The following is a 17,137-nucleotide window of genomic DNA, read 5'->3' on the forward strand; positions in this document are numbered from 1 at the left end:
GTCACCCTAATTCTTGTGTGTTGCTGTGCCTCTGAGTACCGTGATGTGCACATATCCCTCTCTTACCCTTCTGCTGACATTTTTTTAGACTGGAAGCTCTTTGGGCCAGAACCCATGTCCTCATGTTCATGCAGCACCCACTCCCCTCTAATGTTACAAAATAACAATTCCAGCAGGAGCACAGGTGGCTGCTGGGCCTGGCCTCAGGAGAGCAGGACTTCACAGGCAGGAAGTAAGCACCCCACCCCCCCCGCTTAATGCATTTTGGCTGTGACTTGCTTTAGCACCATCACAGGCACCTAAACAAGAAGCAGCTGCAAAACCCTCTTTCCTGTGTCAGCATTTCCAGTAGCCACCGTGGTGCTCCCTGCCCTTTCAGCAGCATTGAGAAAACGTAGATACAGCAAAGAGGAGCTGCTGAAGAGAAGTTGGGGTGAGGACTTCATGTTGCAGGGTGGGTAGCACAGCATGGTGAATGTCTGATTTCTGGTATAAGGTATTTATATCTGCAGGGCCCAATTGGCAACAAAGTGTTCTGATGCAAAGAGTGTGACGTTTGGTCAGTTTGTAAACCCCTGTCTATCCCTGTACATCTCTCAAGTTCCGTCCAAACCTATCTAATTAATAATACCACACACTCCCCAGGGGGCTAGGTAGGAGCTGACTCATACCTGCACAAGACAAGAAGTTTTCTACTCAGGCAGTTCTCCATCACATACCCTTTTATCACGGACCCATCCCTTCAAGTGAGCAACTCCACAGAGCTGGGCTTTTGTCTCCAAATAAGCACCTTTACTTGTTTAGAGTGGCATAATTCACCCACACTACCCAGGGGCAAGGCACTAGCCCCTCTAATCTAAGATCTGTCTGTTACCACAACACCTGTACTGTCTATTAGAGGGACCCACAGCACAGCAAAAGCTGGGAAGTTGTAGGTAGCTGTGTGTAAACGCAAGCACCTGGAGCCCTGGGAAAGGGGCTAGAAGAGACAAGCTCTGAGCTTTCTTGGTTTAGTATAGCGTTCATTTCCTCTGGGGAAGAGTCCTGAATATTGGAACAAAGCGCCCAGCATAGGTGACTATGAGTTCCTGGGGACATTCCTAAGGCTGGAAAGTCAGGGGCCCTGCAGAAAGCCTGACAGTGGAGAAAGGGACTGACAAACACCTACAAGATCTCTGTCAAGCTTTCTTACAACTACACTACCCACCTGCAGAAGTGAAGAAACAGATTGATAGAGCCAGAAGAGTTCCCAGAAGTTACCTACTACAGGACAGGCCTAACAAAGAAAATAACAGAACGCCACTAGCCGTCACCTTCAGCCCCCAACTAAAACCCCTCCAACGCATTATTAAGGATCTACAACCTATCCTAAAGGATGACCCAACACTCTCACAAATCTTGGGAGACAGGCCAGTCCTTGCCTACAGACAGCCCCGCAACCTGAAGCAAATACTCACCAACAACCACATACCACACAACAGAACCACTAACCCAGGAACTTATCCTTGCAACAAAGCCCGTTGCCAATTGTGCCCACATATCTATTCAGGGGACCCCATCACAGGGCCTAATAACATCAGCCACACTATCAGAGGCTCGTTCACCTGCACATCCACCAATGTGATTTATGCCATCATGTGCCAGCAATGCCCCTCTGCCATGTACATTGGTCAAACTGGACAGTCTCTACGTAAAAGAATAAATGGACACAAATCAGATGTCAAGAATTATAACATTCATAAACCAGTCGGAGAACACTTCAATCTCTCTGGTCACGCAATCACAGACATGAAGGTCGCTATCTTAAAACAAAAAAACTTCAAATCCAGACTCCAGCGAGAAACTGCTGAATTGGAATTCATTTGCAAATTGGATACTATTAATTTAGGCTTAAATAGAGACTGGGAGTGGCTAAGTCATTATGCAAGGTAGCCTATTTCCTCTTGTTTTTTCCTACTCCCCCCCCCCCACCCGATGTTCTGGTTTAACTTGGATTTAAACTTGGAGAGTGGTCAGTTTTGGATAAGCTATTACCAGCAGGAGAGTGAGTTTGTGTGTGTATGGGGGTGGGTTTTTGGAGGGGGGTGAGGGAGTGAGAGAACCTGGATTTGTGCAGGAAATGGCCTAACTTCATTATCATGCACATTGTGTAAAGAGTTGTCACTTTGGATGAGCTATCACCAGCAGGAGAGTGAATTTGTGTGGGGGGGTGGAGGGTGAGAAAACCTGGATTTGTGCTGGAAATGGCCTAACCTGAAGATTACTTTAGATAAGCTATTACCAGCAGGACAGTGGGGTGGGAGGAGGTATTGTTTCATATTCTCTGTGTATATATAAAGTCTGCTGCAGTTTCCACGGTATGCATCTGATGAAGTGAGCTGTAGCTCACGAAAGCTCATGCTCAAATAAATTGGTTAGTCTCTAAGGTGCCACAAGTACTCCTTTTCTTTTTGCGAATACAGACTAACACGGCTGTTACTCTGAAACCTGAGGTTCAGTAGAAAGAGCTAGTGCTTCCCCCTGGCTGAGGCAATGAGGTGAACTCTGAGACTCCAGCCCAGGTCTGATAGCTACTGGGGGTCCAGCTGGGAGGGAAGGATTTGACCATGATCCCAGGGGAATCCTGGCTGGTGAGCAGGAGGTTAAAACTGTTGCAAAGTTCAATGTAGTGTTTGCACACTACATCTGTTCCTCTGCAGAGCACTGTCTAGCTCAAAGGTAATGTGTTCCAGGAAAAGGATGTGCTAAGTGGGGTAAATTGGGTGAGTGATCTGATGGTGAGGAATGTGCTTGGTGGAATATTATGACAGGCAGAATCTTTCTGGCATGGGTGGGGGAAGGGGGGATTTTGTTTCCCTAAGATACAGAAAAGTGCTGGGCCAGGCAGATTCTTGGAGAGGGGGATGTGAGCTGCTGACTAGGCAGTGTGACAGGGTTCAGTGTAGTGATTAGTCCAAGGCATCTAGCAACAAGATGAGGACCTGCTAATCATCTGAGAAGGTGTCCAGGTGACAGCTGTAAGCCCCGCAGAGCTGAAGAGGGGCAGGGAAAAATTCAGCCTCTGTTTTATTTGCACACATACAGACAAGTCCTATTGGAACCATAATTTCCAAGTGAAATCTCCCTGAATAATTGTTTCCCACCGCTGGCTGTGATTCACATAGTGACTTTGCAGCTTTCCTGCTATGGTCATTCTGTGGTGTACCTACTTAGAGGAGAAGCAGTTTGAAGATAGGACTTTCCACAGCAGGATGGTTGCCCCCAGTTGTGTTGGTTGGAATATCCTGGGGAAGGGGGAATTCCACCATTCTGTAATTACCCACAAAATCTGCTTTAATTTGTCTTTGTATGTGAGTGGGTGTGCTGAAGGTGCAGATTTTACAATGTGCTGAGCTGCTTAGCGGCTACACTGTCAGCGTGCCATGCAGAAAACTCTCTAGCCTACAACAAGTGTCTTACCTCTCTCCTCCCACTAACCTCACAGTAACACCCTCCCCACCCCCAGATGGGTCAATATCACTAGACAATGCAGCATCAGAAACAAACTCCACTCACCCACTTTGTACTGCAGGGGCACAAGGGGACCTTTGCACATCTCCTCCCCATCAGGAGCTTTCTGTCACTCAGCTGCCTTGGGAAGGAGACGGGTTCTCTCTGCCCCTAGGAGGCTGAAGGCTCAATTTGTACAACTAGCCACACTCTGGATCTAGTGTTGGAGCAAGGGAACTGTCCTGATGGTTTCAGGATAACAGCCGTGTTAGTCTGTATTCGCAAAAAGAAAAGGAGTACTTGTGGCACCTTAGAGACTAACCAGTTTATTTGAGCATAAGCTTTCGTGTAGCTCACGAAAGCTTATGCTCAAATAAATTGGTTAGTCTCTAAGGTGCCACAAGTACTCCTTTTCTTTTTGTCCTGATGGTGTACCCTGTGGGGGAGACTAGGATATTACCAGCAGATCACTCTCAGTGTACTTCATGACTACCTTTTGTCACAGACCATTGGTGGAGCTCCCTTCTCCAAACCCATCTTTAGGGGTCATTCCAGCTTACCGATGACGCAAGACAGGTGGAGGTGGGATGACTATTACAGTGCTTGTAGCAGAAGTCTTGACTCAAAACATTTCTTGAATTCTTATGCTGTGGTTGTGTGGGAGAAAAGCAAATAGTGGGTTTCGTAGGGGCAAATGTAAAGCTCTATTAGTTGCCTCTGATACTGTACTAAAGTAGGATAACCAGATGTCCCATTTTTAAAGGGACAGTCCTGTATTTAAGCCCTCCATCAGGTGTCCTAACTTTTTCTTAAAAATGGGCAAATTGTCCCATATTTTCTGTCTCTCCCCCTCCCCCTCCCCATCAGTACTGGTGGTTCCTGCTGCTGGCTGGATCCCTGCTCACCAGCCGCCCTCCCACCAGCGGTGAGTGGGGGTGTCCAATGTCTGATGATGGGGGTGGGTGTGCAAGGCTGGTGGCGGAGCGAAGATGCAGTGTGCGGTCTGTCAGCGCAGCCCCTGCTGCGTGTTGGCTCTCAGCCAGCTGGACCCTGCCCCCCGTCCTGTTTCCAGCCAGCACTGGTTGCGCGCTGCAATGGTTGGTGAGTGCAGGCAGGTGCCAGGTAGTGGCCGGTTACATGTCTCCTCTGCTGCCCACCCATTGGCCCTTTATGTGCTGCCCCCCTCGCTGACCTCTCCCTGCTTTGCCCCTTCAACCCCCAGCCCCGCTGCTGCTCCTCCTCCATATCCTTCCCGGCAGGACATGTCCCGCTCCCAGTGTTGTGCGGAGAACTGGCCCCTGGGCAGAACACTCAGACCACCAACAGCCTGGCCGCAGGCTCCTTCCTTCCTTCCCCCACTGCTTCTGGCTGAGCTGGGGCCCTGGGAAAGCCCAAGACCTTCCGACCTGGGGCGCTGGCCAGAAGGAGCCAAGCCTGGCATATGCCAAAGCTCCACACAGGGCTGGCATGGGGAAGGCTCTCCTCAGCTAAGCTCTGGAGTTGGGGGGGACCCCATTTCCAGCCTGTTCATGCCCCAAATCTGCAGGTTCCACAGCAGCCCCCTAGGCAGGGGCTTAGCACCCTCTTCACCTGCCCCACCCCTGACCTGGGTCCTGCCCCCAGGGAGTGTGGGGCTGCTCCATACCCTAGGCACCCTCCCTTGCTGAGCCACCTCCCTGGCCTGGTTTGCTGAAGCCCCTGCAGCCAGGTAACCCAGCACAATGCATCCTTAGGGCTTAACCCCTTCCTGCCCACGCTGTAGCTAGGGGACAGGAGACTGCTGGGTTATGTTGGTGGCCCGCAGCAGAATGGAGGTGTTAGCTGCCTTTCGACAGGGGGTGGGCAGGAAGGGACAAGCTGCTTCCAGCCAAGCGGGAGAGGTGGGGGAGAAGAAGAGATGAGCTCTGCAAAGACATGGGCCAGGTCATCCTTCCCTTCCTCTGACCCCCAGCATCTAGAAGCAGCTCCCGACCCTTCCCCCGCCCATACAGTGCTAAAAGGCTGCTGTTGGCCATGTTCTGGTGTGAACCCTGGCAGAAATCTGGGGTGGGGGAGCACGTGACCCTGCACGTACCCCCCACCTGTTGCCTCCAGAAGATGTGGCACCAGGTACCTGTGGAGCAGGTCTGTCCCAGGGGCCCAACCAGTCATCGAGGGTGGAGAGCACTGGGCAGGGAGGGGAGGGTCAGTCGGTCACCCCCTGTATGTGAGAGAGGCGTACAGGAGTGTGTGTGTGTCACCTCTCCCCATGTGAACCTTTAAGCCTTAAAGATAAGGTGAATAAAAAGACTCCAACTACGCAGTATTTCTTTTTAATGGGGGCTCAGTCAGCTTGATGTTAATTTTAACGTTTGTACTGCATAGTTCTGACTGATTGCCATTGAACTCGCTTGAATATGAGTAATTTTACCAGATGTCCCGTATTCAGCATAGGGAAATATGGTCACCCTTTACTTAAGGGGCAGGCAACTTTAAGGAACTAGAGAGACACAAAATCCACGAAAGCCCACAGGCGGGCCAGGGGTGTGTGATGGGGAAGTTAAGTTCTGGCCTGACATGGGGGTCAGAGGATTGGGTCTTGCCCCTTGTGGGAGATGATGTGAGGGGCCGGTCAGTGCCAGGACCGCAGAAGTCCCAGGGTGTGTGTGTGGAGAATGAGCCTGTCCCACACCCATCCTGGACTGGTTCCTGCCCCACAGGGCTGGGCCCTACTCCCTGCTCTGGCCCACTGACTCTTGCCCCAGCACCCCATGATGTGTCTGTGAGCAGGTGGGGCCCTCCCCTCAGAACACGGCCTCCTTCCTGGCCCTGGTGGCCAGATTGCCTGCCCCAAGATGGGCTACAGTGGGCCACGTGAAAGGATCAGCTGCCCCTTGCCCACCCCTGCTGGTGGTGATGTAACTGGGATCCCTGGAGGGTGGGGTGGGGCTGCTCTTTGCAGCCCTGCTCTGCAAGGCTGGACGATCCCCAGCCTGCCCGGGGCTCTCATGGGGCAGGGCATGAGCCGCACTGTGACTGCCTGCATGTGAGCAAAGACAATGGGAAGCTGGGCCCATGAGCTGCCCAGGCCAGAGAGCACGGCCCAAGTTGGCTGTGGTGCCTCCACCGGGCTGGGGGCCACTTGACAGGCACGTGCTCACCTCCTCCCGCATCTCGGCAGGCAAAACCCTGGTGACTGGCTGCTTGCCCATTTCCCCACCTTCTGGGGGTAAGCAGCCAATCAGAGGTTCTGTGGGAAGCAAGTGAAGCTCTCATCCCCTCCCTCAGGCAGCGAAAGCTGTTCTCAAAGGGATGGGGCCTGGGGGGAACTAAAGAGACCAGCAGTTCAGGGCAGCTTTGCACCCTCCCCTCCTTACCAGTGGGAGGGCTCCTCTGCCCCACCCTCTCCCTCCATGGCCTGGAAAAGGGAGGGGGTCAAGGCCCAGAGGACCTGAAGCAGGAGGAGAGGGCAGAACCAATGGTGTTGGGGGACAGACAGGTGAAGGGTTAGACTCCATCCACTTTTTCAGCTCTTTAAGCCCTGGATTCAGCCATCACTTAACCAAAGTTTGCAGCATGACGGTCTGAACAGATTCTCTGATGCCTTTAGATAAATTACTTCTGGGGGAATTCTGCACCAGAAAAATTAAAAATTCTGCACAGAATATTTTAAAATTCTGCATATTTTATTTGTCAACATAACACAGTATAATCACACCAGTTTCAATTGTTTTTGGTCATTTATTTAAAAATACCTGTCAGCAAGTATGTCTGTAAGAATACAGACAACCAAAAAGATTCAGGAAATGTATTTTTTTTGCAAATAGATTCCTTACTAGCCATATTAATACAGCACTCTCAGTAATAATTTATTTAAACTACAATACAGAACGGTATTTCCCGCACCCCTCAAAAGCAGTGCAAAGGTTTGGGGGAGTCAGGGGTAATGGAGGAGCTGAAGGAGAGGGAAGTAAATTGCTGGGAAGAAGCCTGGGTGTCGACTTGGAGGGTTGTTAGGTATGGGTGGGAAAAGTATGGAACAGATTTTTTGGTGGGGTGAGGAGGGATTGTTAGGAAGCTTCCCCATGCAGACCCTGTCTGACCTTTAGCCTCTCTCATTCAGTCGGGTACATCTGCTCCTGTCCCCATGTGTTCCTGCAGCCCCAAGTGTCCTTGCACTCCCTGTCCACATGTGTCCCTCCACCCCCACTCAGATACCCACCCCACTATCCCCATGTGGCCCTGTACCCCTCCCCCTGTGCTCAAATGGCTCTATACCCCCTCCCCCATCTGTCTCTGGGCCCCCACTTAGTCACTCCCCTGTCCCTACATGTTCCTGTATCCCCTCCCCCTGTCTCCATGTGTCTCTGTATCCCCACCCAGCCACTCCCTTGTCCCTATGTAGCTCTGCACCCCCTCCCCCATCACCATATGGCTCTGCACTTCCTTCCCCCGTGGGCCTGTGCCTGCACTCCCATTCAGCCCCTACCCCCTACCCCAGTTTGGGTGAGGTGGGGACATTGGGGAAGGGGTGGAATGGGGGTGGGGCAAGGGTGGGGCAGGAAGAGGTGGGGCAGGGGCAGGGAGGGGGGTTTCGAGCACCCACCGGGCAGAGGGGAAGTCAGCACCTGTGTCCCTCACTAAAGACTCTTAAGGAAACTAAGCTGTCATGGGATAAGAGGGAAGGTCCTCATGGATCAGTAACTGGTTAAGATGTAGGAAACAAAGGGTAGGAATAAATGGTCAGTTTTCAGAATCGAGAGAAGTAGACAGGGGTGTCCCCCCGGGCTCTGTACTGGGACCAGTACTGTTCAACATTCATAAATGATCTGGAAAAAGGGGTAAACAGGGAGGTGGGAATTTGCAGATGATATGAAACTACTCAAGATAGTTAAGTCCAAAGCTGACTAGGAAGACTTACAAAGGGGTCTCACTACACTGGATGATGGGGCAACAAAATGGCAGATGAAATTCATTGTTGATAAATTTCAGAGTAACAGCCGTGTTAGTCTGTATTCGCAAAAAGAAAAGGAGTACTTGTGGCACCTTAGAGACTAACCAATTGGTTAGTCTCTAAGGTGCCACAAGTACTCCTTTTCTTATTGTTGATAAATGCAAAGTAATGCACATTGGAAAACATCATCCCAACTATACATACAAAATGATGGAGTCTAAATTAACTGCTACCACTCAAGAAAGGGATTTTGGAGTAATTGTGGATAATTCTCTGAAAACATCTGTTTAATGTGCAGCGGCAGTAAAAAAAAGCCAACAGGATGTTAGGAACCATTAGGAAAGGGATAGATAACAAGACAGAAAATATCATATTGCCTCTATATAAAGACATGGTACGCCCACATCTTGAATACTGTGTGCAGTTGTGGTAACCCCATTTCTAAACAGATATATTGGAATTGGAAAAGGTTCACAGAGACGGACAACAAAAATGATTAGGGGTGTCGAACAGCTTCTGTATGAGGAGAGATTAAAAAGACTGGGACTTTTCAGCTTGGAAAAGAGATGACAGGAGGGGGAATATGATTGAGGTCTATACAATCATGACAGGGGTAGAGAATGTATATAAGGAAGTGTTATTTGCTCCTTCACATAACACAAGAACCAGGGGTCATGCACTGAAATTAATAGGCAGCAGGTTTAAAACAAACAAAACAAAGTACTTCTTCATGCAACATACAGTCAACCTGTGGAACTCATTGTTGGGGATGTTGTGGAGGGCAAAACTATAATAGGCTCTAAAAAGAATTAGATAAGTTCATGGAGAAGAGATCCACCAGTGGGTGTTAGCTAAGACAGTGATAGATGCAAGCCTATACTTTGGGTGTCCCTAGCCTCTGACTGCCAAAAGCTGTGAGTGGATGACAGAGAATGGATCACTCGAAAGTTGCCTGCTCTGTCCATTCCCTCTGAAGCACCTGGCATTGGTCATTGTCCATAGACCGGATGCTTAGCTATGTTCTCATGGTTTCTTTGCTGGTCGTTCTTTTCCCATTCTTATCACATGTCCCAGCCAACTCAAACATGCACGCCTCAACCTATCTATCACTGAAAGTCCCAAGTTCATCTTCCCTCTAATTTCTTCCATGAGCACTCTGTCTACCCTCTGCTTGCCTGTCATTCTCCTTAGTACATTATTTTCTACCAGCTGTAGCTTCTTTTCTTCCATCTCTATAAGACCACTGTTTCTAACCATAAAGCAGGCAAAGACAAACATACGGAGCATACACTTTTCCTTTCAGTTTGTTACTTAATTGCGAGTTCCACAATACACTTGCCACCTTATTCACTGCTGCCCGTGCACAGTGGGTTCTTTTAAATTCTCCAGATCTCGCTCTGATATCACTGCTTCCCATTCAGAACACAAATCCATTCTGCTGACTCAGTGTCTCTCCTGAAACGTCAATCAAAATCTCTTCTTCCGCCTTCCCTACATGTGTAATGTCAGTGTCCCTTGTGTTTACCTTCAAACCATGGTTTTCAAATATTGATGGCCAGTCTGATACCATATTTACCAATACTTCTCTGCTGTCAACCAAAGGGCTAGTTTGTCAGCATGCACTAGTTTTCTCTGTCTTCAAGGCTTGATTCCTGTACTCCATTACTAATATGGTTTTAATAAAGGGAAATCCTGCCTCACCAATCAACTAGAATTCTTTGAGGGGGTCAAAAAGCATGTGGACAAGGGGGATCCGGTGGACATAGTGTACTTAGATTTTCAGAAAGCCTTTGATAAGATCCCTCACCAAAGGCTCTTAAGCAAAGTAAGCTGTCAGGGGATAAGAGGGAAGGTCCTTGCATGGATCGGTAACTGGTTAAAAGATAGGAAACAAAGGGTAGGAATAAATGGTCATTTTTCAGAATGGAGAGAAGTAAATAGTGGAGTCCCCCAGGGGTCTGTACTGGGACCAGTCCTATTCAACATATTCATAAATGATCTGGAAAAAGGGGTAAACAGTGAGGTGGCAAAATCTGCAGCTGTTACAAAATTACTGAAGATAGTTAAAACCCAGGCAGACTCCAAAGAGCTACAAAAGGATCCCTCAAAACTGGGTGACTGGGCAACAAAATGGCAGATGAAATTTAATGTAAATGCAAATGCACATTGGAAAACATAATCCCAACTATACATATAAAATGAGGAGTGTCTATATTAGTTGTTACCACTCAAGAAAGTGATCTTGGTGTCACCGTGGACAGTTCTCTGAAAACATCCACTCAGTGTGCAGCGGCAGTCAAAAAAGCGAACAGAATGTTGGGAATCATTAAGAAAGGGGTAGAGGATAAGACAGAAAATATCCTATTGCCTCTATATAAATCCATGGTACACCCACAGCTTGAATACTGTGTGCAGATGTGGTCGCCCCATTCATAGATGTCGACTCTAAAAAAATAAGTGGGTGCTTAGCACCCATTGGCAGACAGCCAGTTCTCCCCTCCCCCCCAGCGCCTCCCATCTGCTAGCAGCCCTGCCAATCAACTCGTCCCAGTGCCTCCCGCTTGCCGAAATCAGCTGTTCCATGGTGTGCAGGAGGCTCTGGGAGGAGGAGGGAGGGTGGGGAAGGGGTGTGCTTGGGGGCCGGAGCAGGAAGAGGCAGGGACTTAGGAGAAGGGGTGGGCAGGGCTTGGGGCAGAGCGGGCGATGAGCACCCCCCCAGAATACTGAGGAAGCCAGCACCTGTGGCCCCATCTCAAAAAAGATATATTGGAATTGGAAAAGGTACAGAAAAGGGCAACAAAATGATGAGGGGTATGGAACAGCTTCTGTATGAGGAGAGATTAATAAGACTGGGACTTTTCAGCTTGGAAAAGAGACGACTAAGGGGGGATATGATTGAGGTCTATACAATGATGACAGGTGTAGAGATTGTAAATAAGGAAGTGTTATTTACTCCTTCTCATAACACAAGAACTAGGGGTCACCAAATGAAATTAATAGGCAGCAGGTTTAAAACAAACAGAAGGAAGAATTTCTTCACACAATGCGCAGTCAACCTGTGGAACTCTTTGCCAGAGGCTGTTGTGAAGGCCAAGACTATAACAAGGTTCAAAAAAGAACTAGATCAGTTCATGGAGGATAGATCCATCAATGGCTATTAGCCAGGATGGGCAGGGATGGTGTCTCTAGCCTCTGTTTGCCAGAAGCTGGGAATGGGTCACAGGGGAGGGATCACTTCACGATTACCTGTTCTGTTCAATCCCTCTGGGGCACCTGGCACTGGCCACTGTTGGAAGACAGGATACTAGGCTAGATAGACCATTGGTCTGACCCAGTGTGGCCGTTCTTACGCTGAAAAGTGGTCTCAGCACACTACCTTGTCTCAATCCTACTGTCACCTCATAAGAACATAAGAATGGCCCTACTGGGTCAGAAAACCACAGAATCAAACGGACGCTCCGAGACAGAGCCCCGACATGCCACTTCTACGCTCAGCTGCATGCAATTCTAGGGGGGGCCGACACCGCTACCCTACCCCTGTCCGGGGACTCTGATAATGGGGTATTCTCCGCCATGGCTGAGGATTTTGCAGATGGGGAAGAGGGGGAGGAGGAGGAGGAGCTTGGGGAGAGCACACAGCACACCGTTCTCCCCGACAGCCAGGATCTTTTTATCACCCTGACTGAAATACCCTCCCAACCCAACGAAGCCGGAGAAGGGACCTCTGGTGAGCGTACCTTTTAAAATATAATACATGTTATAAAAGCAAGTGTTTTGTAATGATTAAGTAGCCCTGAGGACTTGTGATGCATTCGTGGCCAGTATTGCTACTGGAAAAGTCTGTTAAAGTGTCTGGGGATGGAGCGGAAATCCTCCAGGGACATCTCCATGAAGATTTCCTGGAGGTACTCTAAAAGCCTTTGCAGAAGGTTTCTGGGGAGAACAGCCTTATTCCGTCCTCCATGGTAGGACAGTTTATCATGCCATGCTAGTAGCAAGTAATCTGGTATTATTGCATGACAAAGCCTGGCAGCATATGGTCCCGGTGTTTGCTGGCATTCAAGCAACATCCGTTTTTTATCTCTCTGTGTTATCCTCAGGAGAGTGATATCGTTCATGGTAACCTGGTTGAAATAGAGGAATTTAATTAAGGGGACATTCAGAGGTGCCCGTTCCTACTGGGCTGTTTGCCTGTAGCTGAAGAGAAATCCTCCCCGCAGTTAGCCATGCGGTGGCAGGGAGGGGGCACTGGCACTGAGCTGTTCGCGTTTGGCTAGCAGGGATCTTTCCTGATACTAGCCAGGTGGTGGGGGGAGGGGAAAAGCGATCATCCCAGAGAATTGGATGGGGGGGAGGGGGTAGTTTGGTTTCTGCTGCTGCATGTTAACAAGAAAACCACAGCACTGAATGGCCAACTCAACGGGCTTTGCTTGGTATGGGAGAGGAGGGCGCTGCGGTTATGAAGGTTGCAGAAGCCGAAAGACTGTGGCTTACCGTGGCCGCCTGCAAGCCGAACTCTGCTGCCCGGCGCGGCGTGTGTGATCTCTAACACCAAAGCCACAGGCACTCACTATAAGATGCAAAATGCGACCTCGTACCAAAATCACAGGTGCTGTGTGATGTGAATAGCGCTGTTCACCGCGAAAGAGTATGGCCATTGCTCTGTAAAATGTGTCTTTTTAAATACTTCACTCCCTTTTTTTCCTCCAGCACCTGCAAATGTTTCAAGCCTCCCTCCTCCATCCCAAAGGCTCTCTCAGATAAGGCAGTGGAAAAAAACGCACGCACGATGACATGTTCTCTGAGCTCATGCAGTCGTCCAGCACTGACAGAGCTGTGTGGAGGGACACAATAGCAGAGCACATGACAGTGGCCGATGAATGTGAGGAGAGGTGGCGGCAGGAAGATCAGAGGAGGCATGAGGCAACGCTGGGGCTACTGCGGGATCAAACGGAGATGCGCCGGTGTCTGGTGGAGGTTCATGAACGGCAGCAGGATCACAGACTGCCGCTGCAGCCCCTGCTTAACCGCCCTCCCTCCTCCCCAAGTTCCATAGCCTCCTCACCCAGACGCCCAAGAATGGGGGTGGGGGAGGCTCCGGGCACCCAACCACTCCACCCCAGAGAACAGCCCCAGCAACAGAAGACTGTCATTCAACAAGTTTTAAAGTGGCCTTTTCCTTCCCTCCTGCCCTCCTCCCACACCCCACCCGGGCTACCTTGTGAGTTATCTCCCTATTTTTATAATCAATTAATAAAGAATACATGTTTTTTAAATGATAGTGACTTTATTTCCTTTGCAAGCAAGCTGTGATCGAAGCGGGAAGGGCGGGTGACTTACAGGGAATTTAGAGGCAACCAAGGGGGCAGGTTTTCATCAAGGAGAAGCAAACAGAAGTGTCACACGGTAACCTAGCCAGTCATGAAACTGGTTTTCAAAGCTTCTCTGATGCGCAGCGCTTCCTGCTGTGCTCTTCTAACCGCCCTGGTGTCTGGCTATGTGGCCATGCGATTTGTATCAACCTCCCACCCCGCCATAAACGTCTCCTCCTTACTCTCACAGAGATTGTGGAGCACACAGCAAGCAGCAATAACAATGGGAATATTGGTTTCACTGAGGTCTGAGTGAGTCAGTAAACTGCGCCAGTGACCCTTTAAATGTCCAAATGCACACTCTACCACCATTCTGCACTTGCTCAGCCTGGAGTTGAACAGCTCCTGACTACTATCCAGGGTGCCTGTGTATGGCTTCATGAGCCAGGACATTAAGGTGTAGGCTGTGTCCCCAAGGATAACTACAGGCATTTCAACATCCCCAATGGTTATTTTCTGGTCTGGGAAGTAAATTCCTTCCTGCAGCTGTTTAAACAGAGCAGAGTTCCTGAAGACGCGAGCGTCATGAACCTTTCCCGGCCATCCCACGCTGATGTTGGTGAAACGTCCCTTGTGATTCACCAGTGCTTGCAGCACCATTGAAAAGTACCCCTTGTGGTTTATGTCCTGGGTGCCCTGGTGGTCCGGTCCCAAGATACGGATATGCGTTCCGTCTAGAGCCCCACCACAGTTAGGGAATCCCATTGCAGCAAAGCCATCTAGTATGACCTGCACATTTCCCAGAGTCACTACCTTTGATAGCAGCAGCTCAATGATTGCGTTGGCTACTTGCATCACAGCAACCCCCACAGTAGATTTGCCCGCTCCAAATTGATTACCGACTGACCGGTAGTTGTCTGGCGTTGCAAGCTTCCACAGGGCTATTGCCACTCGCTTGTGAACTGTGACGGCTGTTCTCATCTTGGCATTCTTGCGCTTCAGGGCAGGGGAAAGCAAGTCACAAAGTTCCATGAAAGTGCCCTTAGGCATGCAAAAGTTTTAGAGCCACTGGGAATCATCCCAGACCTGCAACACTATGCGGTCCCACCACTCTGTGCTTGTTTCCCAGGCCCAGAATTGGATTTCCACAGCATGAACCTGCCCCATTAACACCATGATCTCCAAATTGCGGGGGAATGCGGTTTTAGAGAAAAGTGTGTTCATGTCCTCATCGCCAAGCTTCCGTCGCCTCCTCACCTGGTTTTTCAGGTGCTGGTTCTGCATACACTGCACGATAATGCGCGAGGTGTTTACAATGGTCATAACTGCTGTGGTGAGCTGAATGGGCTCCGTGCCTGCGGTGCTCTGGTGTCTGCTCCTGCTCGGGCAATCCAGGGAAAAGGGCGCATTGTTCTGACGGAGGGAGGGACAACCGACAACATGGCTTACAGGGTTGGCTTACGGGGAATTAAAATCAACAAAGGAGGTGGCTTTGCGAGAAACAGAATGGCCCCCTCAAGGAGAGAACACAAAACCTCAAGGATAGAACTCAAAACTGGGTTTAGCAGGCCGTTGATTTCACGGAGGGATGAAGGAGAAAATGAATACAAAACAAATCTGGTCTATTTCTTGTTTTGATCCACTTCATCTATCTTTATACATCTTGCTGGCAGCAGACTGTGCAGTACGACTGCTAGCCATCATCATCTCCTGGGTGCGCAGCAGAAGATGGTGCAGTATGACTGCTGGCTATCATCTTCTCCTGGCTGCTGATTAAAAGACAGTGCACTAGGACTGCCAGTAGGACTGAATTGCCATGAGATGAAACTTAAAAGGGAAATGACTTGGCTAAGTCACTCCCATGTTTGCCCAGGTGCCCCTGACCTCATCAAGGTCAGTTAAAAGAGCACCCTAGACTACGTCGACGATGGCTACCAGTCATACTGCACTGCCTGCTGCCAAAAGGCAATAAGCTGCTGCTGTGTAGCAATGCAGTTCCACGTCTGCCAGCAACCAGGAGACATATGGTGAGGGTGAGCTGAGCAGGCTCCATGCGTGCCGTGGAATGGCGTCTGCACGGGTAACCCAGGAAAAAAGGTGCAAAACGATTGTCTGCCGCTGCTTTCACGGAGGGAGGGAGGGAAGGGGGGCCTGACGATATGTACCCAGAACCACCTGCAACAATGTTTTAGCCCCATCAGGCATTGGGATTTCTACCCAGAATTCAAATGGGCGGCGGAGACTGCGGGAACTGTGGGATAGCTACCCACAGTGCAACGCTCCAGAAGTCGACAGTTGCCTTGGTACTGTGGACACACTCTGCCGACTACATGCACTTAGAGCATTTGTGTGAGAACACACACAATCGACTGTATAAAAACGCTTTCTACAAAACCGACTTAGATTCATAGATATTTAGGTCAGAAGGGACCATTATGATCATCTAGTCTGACCTCCTGCACAACGCAGGCCACAGAATTTCACCCACCACTCCTACAAAAAAAACCTCACACCTATATCTGTGCTATTGAAGTCCTCAAATCGTGGTTTAAAGACCTCAAGGAGCAGAGAATCCTCCAGCAAGTGACCCGTGCCCCATGCTACAGAGGAAGGCGAAAAACCTCCAGGGCCTCTTCCAATCTGCCCTGGAGGAAAATTCCTTCCCGACCCCAAATATGGCGATCAGCTAAACCCTGAGCATATGGGCAAGATTCATCAGCCAGATACTACAGAAAATTCTTTCCCAGGTAACTTGGATCTTACCCCATCTAAAACCCATCACAGGCCATTGGGCCTATTTACCATGAATATTTAATTACCAAAACCATGTTATCCCATCATACCATCTCCTCCATAAACTTATCGAGTTTAATCTTAAAGCAAGATAGATCTTTTGCCCCCACTACTTCCCTCGGAAGGCTATTCCAAAACTTCACTCCTCTGATGGTTAGAAACCTTCGTCTAATTTCTAATCTAAATTTCCTAGTGGCCAGTTTATATCCATTTGTTCTTGTGTCCACATTGGTACTGAGTTTAAATAATTCCTCTCCCTCTCTGGTATTTATCCCTCTGATATATTTATAGAGAGCAATCATATCTCCCCTCAGCCTTCTTTTAGTTAGGCTAAACAAGCCAAGCTCCCTGAGTCTCCTTTCATAAGACAAGTTTTCCATTCCTCGGATTCTATAAATTCAACCGAATTTCGTAGTGTAGAATGGCCTGAATGGCTTTAACAGCACAATAGACAGAACAAGGAGTAATGGTCTCAAGTTGCAGTGGCGGAGATTTAGGTTGGATATTAGGAAAAACTTGTTCACTAGGAGGGTGGTGAAGCACTGGAATGGGTTACCTAGGGAGGTGGTGGAATCTCCTTCCTTTGAGGTTTTTAAGGTCAGACTGGGAT

This window comes from Eretmochelys imbricata, chromosome 14 (assembly GCF_965152235.1).
Source record: "Eretmochelys imbricata isolate rEreImb1 chromosome 14, rEreImb1.hap1, whole genome shotgun sequence".
Classification (NCBI taxonomy): Eukaryota; Metazoa; Chordata; order Testudines; family Cheloniidae; genus Eretmochelys; species Eretmochelys imbricata.